At 47.2% G+C, this 10,000-nt stretch overlaps 26 non-coding genes and 8 pseudogenes across 26 annotated transcripts in view; all 34 read left to right on the forward strand.

The window, feature by feature from the left end:
- Window positions 1–125: 125 nt before the first annotated feature.
- Window positions 126–244, forward strand: LOC146218154 (5S ribosomal RNA). The gene has a single exon (XR_014751492.1). It is a non-coding gene; the product is annotated as a 5S ribosomal RNA (ribosomal RNA).
- A 174-nt stretch (window positions 245–418) lies between these two features.
- Window positions 419–537, forward strand: LOC146218155 (5S ribosomal RNA). The gene has a single exon (XR_014751493.1). It is a non-coding gene; the product is annotated as a 5S ribosomal RNA (ribosomal RNA).
- Window positions 538–715: 178 nt separating this feature from the next.
- On the forward strand, window positions 716–834 carry LOC146218156 (5S ribosomal RNA). The gene has a single exon (XR_014751494.1). It is a non-coding gene; the product is annotated as a 5S ribosomal RNA (ribosomal RNA).
- A 172-nt stretch (window positions 835–1,006) lies between these two features.
- On the forward strand, window positions 1,007–1,125 carry LOC146218157 (5S ribosomal RNA). Its single transcript, XR_014751495.1, has one exon. It is a non-coding gene; the product is annotated as a 5S ribosomal RNA (ribosomal RNA).
- Window positions 1,126–1,299: 174 nt separating this feature from the next.
- Window positions 1,300–1,418, forward strand: LOC146218158 (5S ribosomal RNA; annotated as a pseudogene).
- A 177-nt stretch (window positions 1,419–1,595) lies between these two features.
- LOC146218159 (5S ribosomal RNA) lies at window positions 1,596–1,714 on the forward strand. Its single transcript, XR_014752029.1, has one exon. It is a non-coding gene; the product is annotated as a 5S ribosomal RNA (ribosomal RNA).
- Window positions 1,715–1,888: 174 nt separating this feature from the next.
- On the forward strand, window positions 1,889–2,007 carry LOC146218160 (5S ribosomal RNA). Its single transcript, XR_014752695.1, has one exon. It is a non-coding gene; the product is annotated as a 5S ribosomal RNA (ribosomal RNA).
- Window positions 2,008–2,189: 182 nt separating this feature from the next.
- Window positions 2,190–2,308, forward strand: LOC146218161 (5S ribosomal RNA). The gene has a single exon (XR_014752247.1). It is a non-coding gene; the product is annotated as a 5S ribosomal RNA (ribosomal RNA).
- Window positions 2,309–2,490: 182 nt separating this feature from the next.
- LOC146218162 (5S ribosomal RNA) lies at window positions 2,491–2,609 on the forward strand. Its single transcript, XR_014751498.1, has one exon. It is a non-coding gene; the product is annotated as a 5S ribosomal RNA (ribosomal RNA).
- A 176-nt stretch (window positions 2,610–2,785) lies between these two features.
- Window positions 2,786–2,904, forward strand: LOC146218163 (5S ribosomal RNA). The gene has a single exon (XR_014751499.1). It is a non-coding gene; the product is annotated as a 5S ribosomal RNA (ribosomal RNA).
- A 182-nt stretch (window positions 2,905–3,086) lies between these two features.
- On the forward strand, window positions 3,087–3,205 carry LOC146218164 (5S ribosomal RNA). Its single transcript, XR_014752470.1, has one exon. It is a non-coding gene; the product is annotated as a 5S ribosomal RNA (ribosomal RNA).
- A 172-nt stretch (window positions 3,206–3,377) lies between these two features.
- Window positions 3,378–3,496, forward strand: LOC146218165 (5S ribosomal RNA). Its single transcript, XR_014752158.1, has one exon. It is a non-coding gene; the product is annotated as a 5S ribosomal RNA (ribosomal RNA).
- Window positions 3,497–3,672: 176 nt separating this feature from the next.
- Window positions 3,673–3,791, forward strand: LOC146218166 (5S ribosomal RNA). The gene has a single exon (XR_014752159.1). It is a non-coding gene; the product is annotated as a 5S ribosomal RNA (ribosomal RNA).
- Window positions 3,792–3,973: 182 nt separating this feature from the next.
- On the forward strand, window positions 3,974–4,092 carry LOC146218167 (5S ribosomal RNA). Its single transcript, XR_014751500.1, has one exon. It is a non-coding gene; the product is annotated as a 5S ribosomal RNA (ribosomal RNA).
- Window positions 4,093–4,268: 176 nt separating this feature from the next.
- LOC146218168 (5S ribosomal RNA) lies at window positions 4,269–4,387 on the forward strand. The gene has a single exon (XR_014751501.1). It is a non-coding gene; the product is annotated as a 5S ribosomal RNA (ribosomal RNA).
- A 178-nt stretch (window positions 4,388–4,565) lies between these two features.
- Window positions 4,566–4,684, forward strand: LOC146218169 (5S ribosomal RNA). Its single transcript, XR_014752160.1, has one exon. It is a non-coding gene; the product is annotated as a 5S ribosomal RNA (ribosomal RNA).
- Window positions 4,685–4,864: 180 nt separating this feature from the next.
- LOC146218170 (5S ribosomal RNA) lies at window positions 4,865–4,983 on the forward strand. The gene has a single exon (XR_014752161.1). It is a non-coding gene; the product is annotated as a 5S ribosomal RNA (ribosomal RNA).
- Window positions 4,984–5,165: 182 nt separating this feature from the next.
- On the forward strand, window positions 5,166–5,284 carry LOC146218171 (5S ribosomal RNA). Its single transcript, XR_014751502.1, has one exon. It is a non-coding gene; the product is annotated as a 5S ribosomal RNA (ribosomal RNA).
- A 172-nt stretch (window positions 5,285–5,456) lies between these two features.
- LOC146218172 (5S ribosomal RNA) lies at window positions 5,457–5,575 on the forward strand. The gene has a single exon (XR_014752162.1). It is a non-coding gene; the product is annotated as a 5S ribosomal RNA (ribosomal RNA).
- A 168-nt stretch (window positions 5,576–5,743) lies between these two features.
- Window positions 5,744–5,862, forward strand: LOC146218173 (5S ribosomal RNA; annotated as a pseudogene).
- Window positions 5,863–6,044: 182 nt separating this feature from the next.
- Window positions 6,045–6,163, forward strand: LOC146218174 (5S ribosomal RNA). Its single transcript, XR_014752471.1, has one exon. It is a non-coding gene; the product is annotated as a 5S ribosomal RNA (ribosomal RNA).
- Window positions 6,164–6,341: 178 nt separating this feature from the next.
- LOC146218175 (5S ribosomal RNA) lies at window positions 6,342–6,460 on the forward strand. The gene has a single exon (XR_014752164.1). It is a non-coding gene; the product is annotated as a 5S ribosomal RNA (ribosomal RNA).
- Window positions 6,461–6,632: 172 nt separating this feature from the next.
- LOC146218176 (5S ribosomal RNA) lies at window positions 6,633–6,751 on the forward strand. The gene has a single exon (XR_014751503.1). It is a non-coding gene; the product is annotated as a 5S ribosomal RNA (ribosomal RNA).
- A 172-nt stretch (window positions 6,752–6,923) lies between these two features.
- LOC146218177 (5S ribosomal RNA) lies at window positions 6,924–7,042 on the forward strand. The gene has a single exon (XR_014752165.1). It is a non-coding gene; the product is annotated as a 5S ribosomal RNA (ribosomal RNA).
- Window positions 7,043–7,210: 168 nt separating this feature from the next.
- On the forward strand, window positions 7,211–7,329 carry LOC146218178 (5S ribosomal RNA; annotated as a pseudogene).
- Window positions 7,330–7,511: 182 nt separating this feature from the next.
- LOC146218179 (5S ribosomal RNA) lies at window positions 7,512–7,630 on the forward strand. The gene has a single exon (XR_014751504.1). It is a non-coding gene; the product is annotated as a 5S ribosomal RNA (ribosomal RNA).
- Window positions 7,631–7,806: 176 nt separating this feature from the next.
- Window positions 7,807–7,925, forward strand: LOC146218180 (5S ribosomal RNA; annotated as a pseudogene).
- Window positions 7,926–8,121: 196 nt separating this feature from the next.
- On the forward strand, window positions 8,122–8,240 carry LOC146218181 (5S ribosomal RNA; annotated as a pseudogene).
- A 176-nt stretch (window positions 8,241–8,416) lies between these two features.
- On the forward strand, window positions 8,417–8,535 carry LOC146218182 (5S ribosomal RNA; annotated as a pseudogene).
- Window positions 8,536–8,711: 176 nt separating this feature from the next.
- Window positions 8,712–8,830, forward strand: LOC146218183 (5S ribosomal RNA). Its single transcript, XR_014752864.1, has one exon. It is a non-coding gene; the product is annotated as a 5S ribosomal RNA (ribosomal RNA).
- Window positions 8,831–9,002: 172 nt separating this feature from the next.
- On the forward strand, window positions 9,003–9,121 carry LOC146218184 (5S ribosomal RNA). Its single transcript, XR_014751505.1, has one exon. It is a non-coding gene; the product is annotated as a 5S ribosomal RNA (ribosomal RNA).
- A 190-nt stretch (window positions 9,122–9,311) lies between these two features.
- Window positions 9,312–9,420, forward strand: LOC146218185 (5S ribosomal RNA; annotated as a pseudogene).
- A 184-nt stretch (window positions 9,421–9,604) lies between these two features.
- On the forward strand, window positions 9,605–9,723 carry LOC146218186 (5S ribosomal RNA; annotated as a pseudogene).
- A 182-nt stretch (window positions 9,724–9,905) lies between these two features.
- Window positions 9,906–10,000, forward strand: part of LOC146218187 (5S ribosomal RNA) — a 119-nt gene continuing 24 nt past the window's right edge. The window contains exon 1 of the ribosomal RNA XR_014752166.1: window positions 9,906–10,000. This exon is cut by the window's right edge and continues 24 nt beyond it. This is a non-coding gene — a ribosomal RNA (5S ribosomal RNA).

The raw sequence follows: 10,000 nt of genomic DNA on the forward strand, positions 1-10,000 counted from the left end.
TCATGAAAGGGGCTGGAAGCTGTTTTCATTTTGACACGAGAGAGAGAGAGAGAGAGAGAGACTACCTTGCATTGTCAATTGCTAAATCTGTATATGGATAAGTAGCCTATGGTTGTCAACTTATTTCGTACGGCCATACCAGCCTGGCAACGCCCGATCTCGTCTGATCTCGGAAGCTAAGCAGGGTCGGGCCTGGTTAGTACTTGGATGGGAGACCGCCTGGGAATACCAGGTGCTGTATGCTCTTTTGCTCATTCACTTAGAAACTGACATCTTGCAATATGCACAAGTAGTCCTTCATGAAAGGGGCTGGAAGCTGTTTTCATTTTGACACGAGAGAGAGAGAGAGAGAGACTACCTTGCATTGTCAATTGCTAAATCTGTATATGGATAAGTAGCCTATGGTTGTCAACTTATTTCGTACGGCCATACCAGCCTGGCAACGCCCGATCTCGTCTGATCTCGGAAGCTAAGCAGGGTCGGGCCTGGTTAGTACTTGGATGGGAGACCGCCTGGGAATACCAGGTGCTGTATGCTCTTTTGCTCATTCACTTAGAAACTGAAATCTTGCAATATGCACAAGTAGTCCTTCATGAAAGGGGCTGGAAGCTGTTTTCATTTTGACACGAGAGAGAGAGAGAGAGAGAGAGACTACCTTGCATTGTCAATTGCTAAATCTGTATATGGATAAGTAGCCTATGGTTGTCAACTTATTTCGTACGGCCATACCAGCCTGGCAACGCCCGATCTCGTCTGATCTCGGAAGCTAAGCAGGGTCGGGCCTGGTTAGTACTTGGATGGGAGACCGCCTGGGAATACCAGGTGCTGTATGCTCTTTTGCTCATTCACTTAGAAACTGAAATCTTGCAATATGCACAAGTAGTCCTTCATGAAAGGGGCTGGAAGCTGTTTTCATTTTGACACGAGAGAGAGAGAGAGAGACCACCTTGCATTGTCAATTGCTAAATCTGTATATGGATAAGTAGCCTATGGTTGTCAACTTATTTCGTACGGCCATACCAGCCTGGCAACGCCCGATCTCGTCTGATCTCGGAAGCTAAGCAGGGTCGGGCCTGGTTAGTACTTGGATGGGAGACCGCCTGGGAATACCAGGTGCTGTATGCTCTTTTGCTCATTCACTTAGAAACTGACATCTTGCAATATGCACAAGTAGTCCTTCATGAAAGGGGCTGGAAGCTGTTTTCATTTTGACACGAGAGAGAGAGAGAGAGAGACTACCTTGCATTGTCAATTGCTAAATCTGTATATGGATAAGTAGCCTATGGTTGTCAACTTATTACGTACGGCCATACCAGCCTGGCAACGCCCGATCTCGTCTGATCCCGGAAGCTATGCAGGGTCGGGCCTGGTTAGTACTTGGATGGGAGACCGCCTGGGAATACCAGGTGCTGTATGCTCTTTTGCTCATTCACTTAAAAAACTGACATCTTGCAATATGCACAAGTAGTCCTTCATGAAAGGGGCTGGAAGCTGTTTTCATTTTGACACGAGAGAGAGAGAGAGAGAGAGACTACCTTGCATTGTCAATTGCTAAATCTGTATATGGATAAGTAGCCTATGGTTGTCAACTTATTTCGTACGGCCATACCGGCCTGGCAACGCCCGATCTCGTCTGATCTCGGAAGCTAAGCAGGGTCGGGCCTGGTTAGTACTTGGATGGGAGACCGCCTGGGAATACCAGGTGCTGTATGCTCTTTTGCTCATTCACTTAGAAACTGACATCTTGCAATATGCACAAGTAGTCCTTCATGAAAGGGGCTGGAAGCTGTTTTCATTTTGACACGAGAGAGAGAGAGAGAGAGACTACCTTGCATTGTCAATTGCTAAATCTGTATATGGATAAGTAGCCTTTGGTTGTCAACTTATTTGGTACGGCCATACCAGCCTGGCAACGCCCGATCTCGTCTGATCTCGGAAGCTAAGCAGGGTCGGGCCTGGTTAGTACTTGGATGGGAGACCGCCTGGGAATACCAGGTGCTGTATGCTCTTTTGCTCATTCACTTAGAAACTGAAATCTTGCAATATGCACAAGTAGTCCTTCATGAAAGGGGCTGGAAGCTGTTTTCATTTTGACACGAGAGAGAGAGAGAGAGAGAGAGAGAGACTACCTTGCATTGTCAATTGCTAAATCTGTATATGGATAAGTAGCCTATGGTTGTCAACTTATTTCGTACGGCCATACCAGCCTGGCCACGCCCGATCTCGTCTGATCTCGGAAGCTAAGCAGGGTCGGGCCTGGTTAGTACTTGGATGGGAGACCGCCTGGGAATACCAGGTGCTGTATGCTCTTTTGCTCATTCACTTAGAAACTGACATCTTGCAATATGCACAAGTAGTCCTTCATGAAAGGGGCTGGAAGCTGTTTTCATTTTGACACGAGAGAGAGAGAGAGAGAGAGAGAGAGACTACCTTGCATTGTCAATTGCTAAATCTGTATATGGATAAGTAGCCTATGGTTGTCAACTTATTTCGTACGGCCATACCAGCCTGGCAACGCCCGATCTCGTCTGATCTCGGAAGCTAAGCAGGGTCGGGCCTGGTTAGTACTTGGATGGGAGACCGCCTGGGAATACCAGGTGCTGTATGCTCTTTTGCTCATTCACTTAGAAACTGACATCTTGCAATATGCACAAGTAGTCCTTCATGAAAGGGGCTGGAAGCTGTTTTCATTTTGACACGAGAGAGAGAGAGAGAGAGAGACTACCTTGCATTGTCAATTGCTAAATCTGTATATGGATAAGTAGCCTATGGTTGTCAACTTATTTCGTACGGCCATACCAGCCTGGCAACGCCCGATCTCGTCTGATCTCGGAAGCTAAGCAGGGTCGGGCCTGGTTAGTACTTGGATGGGAGACCGCCTGGGAATACCAGGTGCTGTATGCTCTTTTGCTCATTCACTTAGAAACTGAAATCTTGCAATATGCACAAGTAGTCCTTCATGAAAGGGGCTGGAAGCTGTTTTCATTTTGACACGAGAGAGAGAGAGAGAGAGAGAGAGAGACTACCTTGCATTGTCAATTGCTAAATCTGTATATGGATAAGTAGCCTATGGTTGTCAACTTATTTCGTACGGCCATACCAGCCTGGCAACGCCCGATCTCGTCTGATCTCGGAAGCTAAGCAGGGTCGGGCCTGGTTGGTACTTGGATGGGAGACCGCCTGGGAATACCAGGTGCTGTATGCTCTTTTGCTCATTCACTTAGAAACTGACATCTTGCAATATGCACAAGTAGTCCTTCATGAAAGGGGCTGGAAGCTGTTTTCATTTTGACACGAGAGAGAGAGAGAGAGACCACCTTGCATTGTCAATTGCTAAATCTGTATATGGATAAGTAGCCTATGGTTGTCAACTTATTTCGTACGGCCATACCAGCCTGGCAACGCCCGATCACGTCTGATCTCGGAAGCTAAGCAGGGTCGGGCCTGGTTAGTACTTGGATGGGAGACCGCCTGGGAATACCAGGTGCTGTATGCTCTTTTGCTCATTCACTTAGAAACTGACATCTTGCAATATGCACAAGTAGTCCTTCATGAAAGGGGCTGGAAGCTGTTTTCATTTTGACACGAGAGAGAGAGAGAGAGAGAGACCACCTTGCATTGTCAATTGCTAAATCTGTATATGGATAAGTAGCCTATGGTTGTCAACTTATTTCGTACGGCCATACCAGCCTGGCAACGCCCGATCACGTCTGATCTCGGAAGCTAAGCAGGGTCGGGCCTGGTTAGTACTTGGATGGGAGACCGCCTGGGAATACCAGGTGCTGTATGCTCTTTTGCTCATTCACTTAGAAACTGACATCTTGCAATATGCACAAGTAGTCCTTCATGAAAGGGGCTGGAAGCTGTTTTCATTTTGACACGAGAGAGAGAGAGAGAGAGAGAGAGAGACTACCTTGCATTGTCAATTGCTAAATCTGTATATGGATAAGTAGCCTATGGTTGTCAACTTATTTCGTACGGCCATACCAGCCTGGCAACGCCCGATCTCGTCTGATCTCGGAAGCTAAGCAGGGTCGGGCCTGGTTAGTACTTGGATGGGAGACCGCCTGGGAATACCAGGTGCTGTATGCTCTTTTGCTCATTCACTTAGAAACTGAAATCTTGCAATATGCACAAGTAGTCCTTCATGAAAGGGGCTGGAAGCTGTTTTCATTTTGACACGAGAGAGAGAGAGAGAGAGAGACTACCTTGCATTGTCAATTGCTAAATCTGTATATGGATAAGTAGCCTATGGTTGTCAACTTATTTCGTACGGCCATACCAGCCTGGCAACGCCCGATCTCGTCTGATCTCGGAAGCTAAGCAGGGTCGGGCCTGGTTAGTACTTGGATGGGAGACCGCCTGGGAATACCAGGTGCTGTATGCTCTTTTGCTCATTCACTTAGAAACTGACATCTTGCAATATGCACAAGTAGTCCTTCATGAAAGGGGCTGGAAGCTGTTTTCATTTTGACACGAGAGAGAGAGAGAGAGAGAGAGACCACCTTGCATTGTCAATTGCTAAATCTGTATATGGATAAGTAGCCTATGGTTGTCAACTTATTTCGTACGGCCATACCAGCCTGGCAACGCCCGATCACGTCTGATCTCGGAAGCTAAGCAGGGTCGGGCCTGGTTAGTACTTGGATGGGAGACCGCCTGGGAATACCAGGTGCTGTATGCTCTTTTGCTCATTCACTTAGAAACTGACATCTTGCAATATGCACAAGTAGTCCTTCATGAAAGGGGCTGGAAGCTGTTTTCATTTTGACACGAGAGAGAGAGAGAGAGAGAGAGAGACCACCTTGCATTGTCAATTGCTAAATCTGTATATGGATAAGTAGCCTATGGTTGTCAACTTATTTCGTACGGCCATACCAGCCTGGCAACGCCCGATCACGTCTGATCTCGGAAGCTAAGCAGGGTCGGGCCTGGTTAGTACTTGGATGGGAGACCGCCTGGGAATACCAGGTGCTGTATGCTCTTTTGCTCATTCACTTAGAAACTGACATCTTGCAATATGCACAAGTAGTCCTTCATGAAAGGGGCTGGAAGCTGTTTTCATTTCGACACGAGAGAGAGAGAGAGAGAGAGAGAGAGACTACCTTGCATTGTCAATTGCTAAATCTGTATATGGATAAGTAGCCTATGGTTGTCAACTTATTTCGTACGGCCATACCAGCCTGGCAACGCCCGATCTCGTCTGATCTCGGAAGCTAAGCAGGGTCGGGCCTGGTTAGTACTTGGATGGGAGACCGCCTGGGAATACCAGGTGCTGTATGCTCTTTTGCTCATTCACTTAGAAACTGAAATCTTGCAATATGCACAAGTAGTCCTTCATGAAAGGGGCTGGAAGCTGTTTTCATTTTGACACGAGAGAGAGAGAGAGAGACCACCTTGCATTTTCAATTGCTAAATCTGTATATGGATAAGTAGCCTATGGTTGTCAACTTATTTCGTACGGCCATACCAGCCTGGCAACGCCCGATCACGTCTGATCTCGGAAGCTAAGCAGGGTCGGGCCTGGTTAGTACTTGGATGGGAGACCGCCTGGGAATACCAGGTGCTGTATGCTCTTTTGCTCATTCACTTAGAAACTGACATCTTGCAATATGCACAAGTAGTCCTTCATGAAAGGGGCTGGAAGCTGTTTTCATTTTGACACGAGAGAGAGAGAGACCACCTTGCATTGTCAATTGCTAAATCTGTATATGGATAAGTAGCCTATGGTTGTCAACTTATTTCGTACGGCCATACCAGCCTGGCAACGCCCGATCTCGTCTGATCTCGGAAGCTAAGCAGGGTCGGGCCTGGTTAGAACTTGGATTGGAGACCGCCTGGGAATACCAGGTGCTGTATGCTCTTTTGCTCATTCACTTAGAAACTGAAATCTTGCAATATGCACAAGTAGTCCTTCATGAAAGGGGCTGGAAGCTGTTTTCATTTTGACACGAGAGAGAGAGAGAGAGAGAGAGAGAGACTACCTTGCATTGTCAATTGCTAAATCTGTATATGGATAAGTAGCCTATGGTTGTCAACTTATTTCGTACGGCCATACCAGCCTGGCAACGCCCGATCTCGTCTGATCTCGGAAGCTAAGCAGGGTCGGGCCTGGTTGGTACTTGGATGGGAGACCGCCTGGGAATACCAGGTGCTGTATGCTCTTTTGCTCATTCACTTAGAAACTGACATCTTGCAATATGCACAAGTAGTCCTTCATGAAAGGGGCTGGAAGCTGTTTTCATTTTGACACAAGAGAGAGAGAGAGAGAGAGAGACCACCTTGCATTGTCAATTGCTAAATCTGTATATGGATAAGTAGCCTATGGTTGTCAACTTATTTCGTACGGCCATACCAGCCTGGCAACGCCCGATCACGTCTGATCTCGGAAGCTAAGCAGGGTCGGGCCTGGTTAGTACTTGGATGGGAGACCGCCTGGGAATACCAGGTGCTGTATGCTCTTTTGCTCATTCACTTAGAAACTGACATCTTGCAATATGCACAAGTAGTCCTTCATGAAAGGGGCTGGAAGCTGTTTTCATTTTGACACGAGAGAGAGAGAGAGAGACTACCTTGCATTGTCAATTGCTAAATCTGTATATGGATAAGTAGCCTATGGTTGTCAACTTATTTCGTACGGCCATACCAGCCTGGCAACGCCCGATCTCGTCTGATCTCGGAAGCTAAGCAGGGTCGGGCCTGGTTAGTACTTGGATGGGAGACCGCCTGGGAATACCAGGTGCTGTATGCTCTTTTGCTCATTCACTTAGAAACTGAAATCTTGCAATATGCACAAGTAGTCCTTCATGAAAGGGGCTGGAAGCTGTTTTCATTTTGACACGAGAGAGAGAGAGAGAGACCACCTTGCATTTTCAATTGCTAAATCTGTATATGGATAAGTAGCCTATGGTTGTCAACTTATTTCGTACGGCCATACCAGCCTGGCAACGCCCGATCACGTCTGATCTCGGAAGCTAAGCAGGGTCGGGCCTGGTTAGTACTTGGATGGGAGACCGCCTGGGAATACCAGGTGCTGTATGCTCTTTTGCTCATTCACTTAGAAACTGACATCTTGCAATATGCACAAGTAGTCCTTCATGAAAGGGGCTGGAAGCTGTTTTCATTTTGACACGAGAGAGAGAGAGACCACCTTGCATTGTCAATTGCTAAATCTGTATATGGATAAGTAGCCTATGGTTGTCAACTTATTTCGTACGGCCATACCAGCCTGGCAACGCAAGATCACGTCTGATCTCGGAAGCTAAGCAGGGTCGGGCCTGGTTAGTACTTGGATGGGAGACCGCCTGGGAATACCAGGTGCTGTATGCTCTTTTGCTCATTCACTTAGAAACTGACATCTTGCAATATGCACAAGTAGTCCTTCATGAAAGGGGCTGGAAGCTGTTTTCATTTTGACACGAGAGAGAGAGAGAGAGAGAGAGAGAGACTACCTTGCATTGTCAATTGCTAAATCTGTATATGGATAAGTAGCCTATGGTTGTCAACTTATTTCGTACGGCCATACCAGCCTGGCAACGCCCGATCTCGTCTGATCTCGGAAGCTAAGCAGGGTCGGGCCTGGTTAGTACTTGGATGGGAGACCGCCTGGGAATACCAGGTGCTGTATGCTCTTTTGCTCATTCACTTAGAAACTGAAATCTTGCAATATGCACAAGTAGTCCTTCATGAAAGGGGCTGGAAGCTGTTTTCATTTTGACACGAGAGAGAGAGAGAGAGAGAGACTACCTTGCATTGTCAATTGCTAAATCTGTATATGGATAAGTAGCCTATGGTTGTCAACTTATTTCGTACGGCCATACCAGCCTGGCAACGCCCGATCTCGTCTGATCTCGGAAGCTAAGCAGGGTCGGGCCTGGTTAGTACTTGGATGGCAGACCGCCTCGGAATACCAGGTGCTGTATGCTCTTTTGCTCATTCACTTAGAAACTGACATCTTGCAATATGCACAAGTAGTCCTTCATGAAAGGGGCTGGAAGCTGTTTTCATTTTGACACGAGAGAGAGAGAGAGAGAGAGAGAGAGAGAGAGAGTGAGAGACCACCTTGCATTGTCAATTGCTAAATCTGTATATGGATAAGTAGCCTATGGTTGTCAACTTATTTCGTACGGCCATACCAGCCTGGCAACGCCCGATCACGTCTGATCTGGGAAGCTAAGCAGGGTCGGGCCTGGTTAGTACTTGGATGGGAGACCGCCTGGGAATACCAGGTGCTGTATGCTCTTTTGCTCATTCACTTAGAAACTGACATCTTGCAATATGCACAAGTAGTCCTTCATGAAAGGGGCTGGAAGCTGTTTTCATTTTGACACGAGAGAGAGAGAGAGAGAGAGACCACCTTGCATTGTCAATTGCTAAATCTGTATATGGATAAGTAGCCTATGGTTGTCAACTTATTTCGTACGGCCATACCAGCCTGGCAACGCCCGATCACGTCTGATCTCGTAAGCTAAGCAGGGTCGGGCCTGGTTAGTACTTGGATGGGAGACCGCCTGGGAATACCAGGTGCTGTATGCTCTTTTGCTCATTCACTTAGAAACTGACATCTTGCAATATGCACAAGTAGTCCTTCATGAAAGGGGCTGGAAGCTGTTTTCATTTTGACACGAGAGAGAGAGAGAGAGAGAGACTACCTTGCATTGTCAATTGCTAAATCTGTATATGGATAAGTAGCCTATGGTTGTCAACTTATTTCGTACGGCCATACCAGCCTGGCAACGCCCGATCTCGTCTGATCTCGGAAGCTGAGCAGGGTCGGGCCTGGTTAGTACTTGGATGGGAGACCGCCTGGGAATACCAGGTGCTGTATGCTCTTTTGCTCATTCACTTAGAAACTGAAATCTTGCAATATGCACAAGTAGTCCTTCATGAAAGGGGCTGGAAGCTGTTTTCATTTTGACACGAGAGAGAGAGAGAGAGACCACCTTGCATTGTCAATTGCTAAATCTGTATATGGATAAGTAGCCTATGGTTGTCAACTTATTTCGTACGGCCATACCAGCCTGGCAACGCCCGATCTCGTCTGATCTCGGAAGCTAAGCAGGGTCGGGCCTGGTTAGTACTTGGATGGGAGACCGCCTGGGAATACCAGGTGCTGTATGCTCTTTTGCTCATTCACTTAGAAACTGACATCTTGCAATATGCACAAGTAGTCCTTCATGAAAGGGGCTGGAAGCTGTTTTCATTTTGACACGAGAGAGAGAGAGAGAGAGAGAGAGAGAGAGAGAGACTACCTTGCATTGTCAATTGCTAAATCTGTATATGGATAAGTAGCCTATGGTTGTCAACTTATTTAGTACGGCCATACCAGCCTGGCAACGCCTGATCTCGGAAGCTAAGCAGGGTCGGGCCTGGTTAGTACTTGGATGGGAGACCGCCTGGGAATACCAGGTGCTGTATGCTCTTTTGCTCATTCACTTAGAAACTGACATCTTGCAATATGCACAAGTAGTCCTTCATGAAAGGGGCTGGAAGCTGTTTTCATTTTGACACGAGAGAGAGAGAGAGAGAGAGAGAGAGAGACCACCTTGCATTGTCAATTGCTAAATCTGTATATGGATAAGTAGCCTATGGTTGTCAACTTATTTCGTACGGCCATACCAGCCTGGCAACGCCCGATCACGTCTGATCTCGTAAGCTAAGCAGGGTCGGGCCTGGTTAGTACTTGGATGGGAGACCGCCTGGGAATACCAGGTGCTGTATGCTCTTTTGCTCATTCACTTAGAAACTGACATCTTGCAATATGCACAAGTAGTCCTTCATGAAAGGGGCTGGAAGCTGTTTTCATTTTGACACGAGAGAGAGAGAGAGAGAGAGAGAGAGACCACCTTGCATTGTCAATTGCTAAATCTGTATATGGATAAGTAGCCTATGGTTGTCAACTTATTTCGTACGGCCATACCAGCCTGGCAACGCCCGATCACGTCTGATCTCGGAAGCTAAGCAGGGTCGGGCCTGGTTAGTACTTGGATGGGAGACCGCC

This window comes from Hypomesus nipponensis, chromosome 28 (genome assembly GCF_054491055.1).
Source record: "Hypomesus nipponensis isolate SF chromosome 28, ASM5449105v1, whole genome shotgun sequence".
In the NCBI taxonomy this organism is placed as follows: domain Eukaryota; kingdom Metazoa; phylum Chordata; class Actinopteri; order Osmeriformes; family Osmeridae; genus Hypomesus; species Hypomesus nipponensis.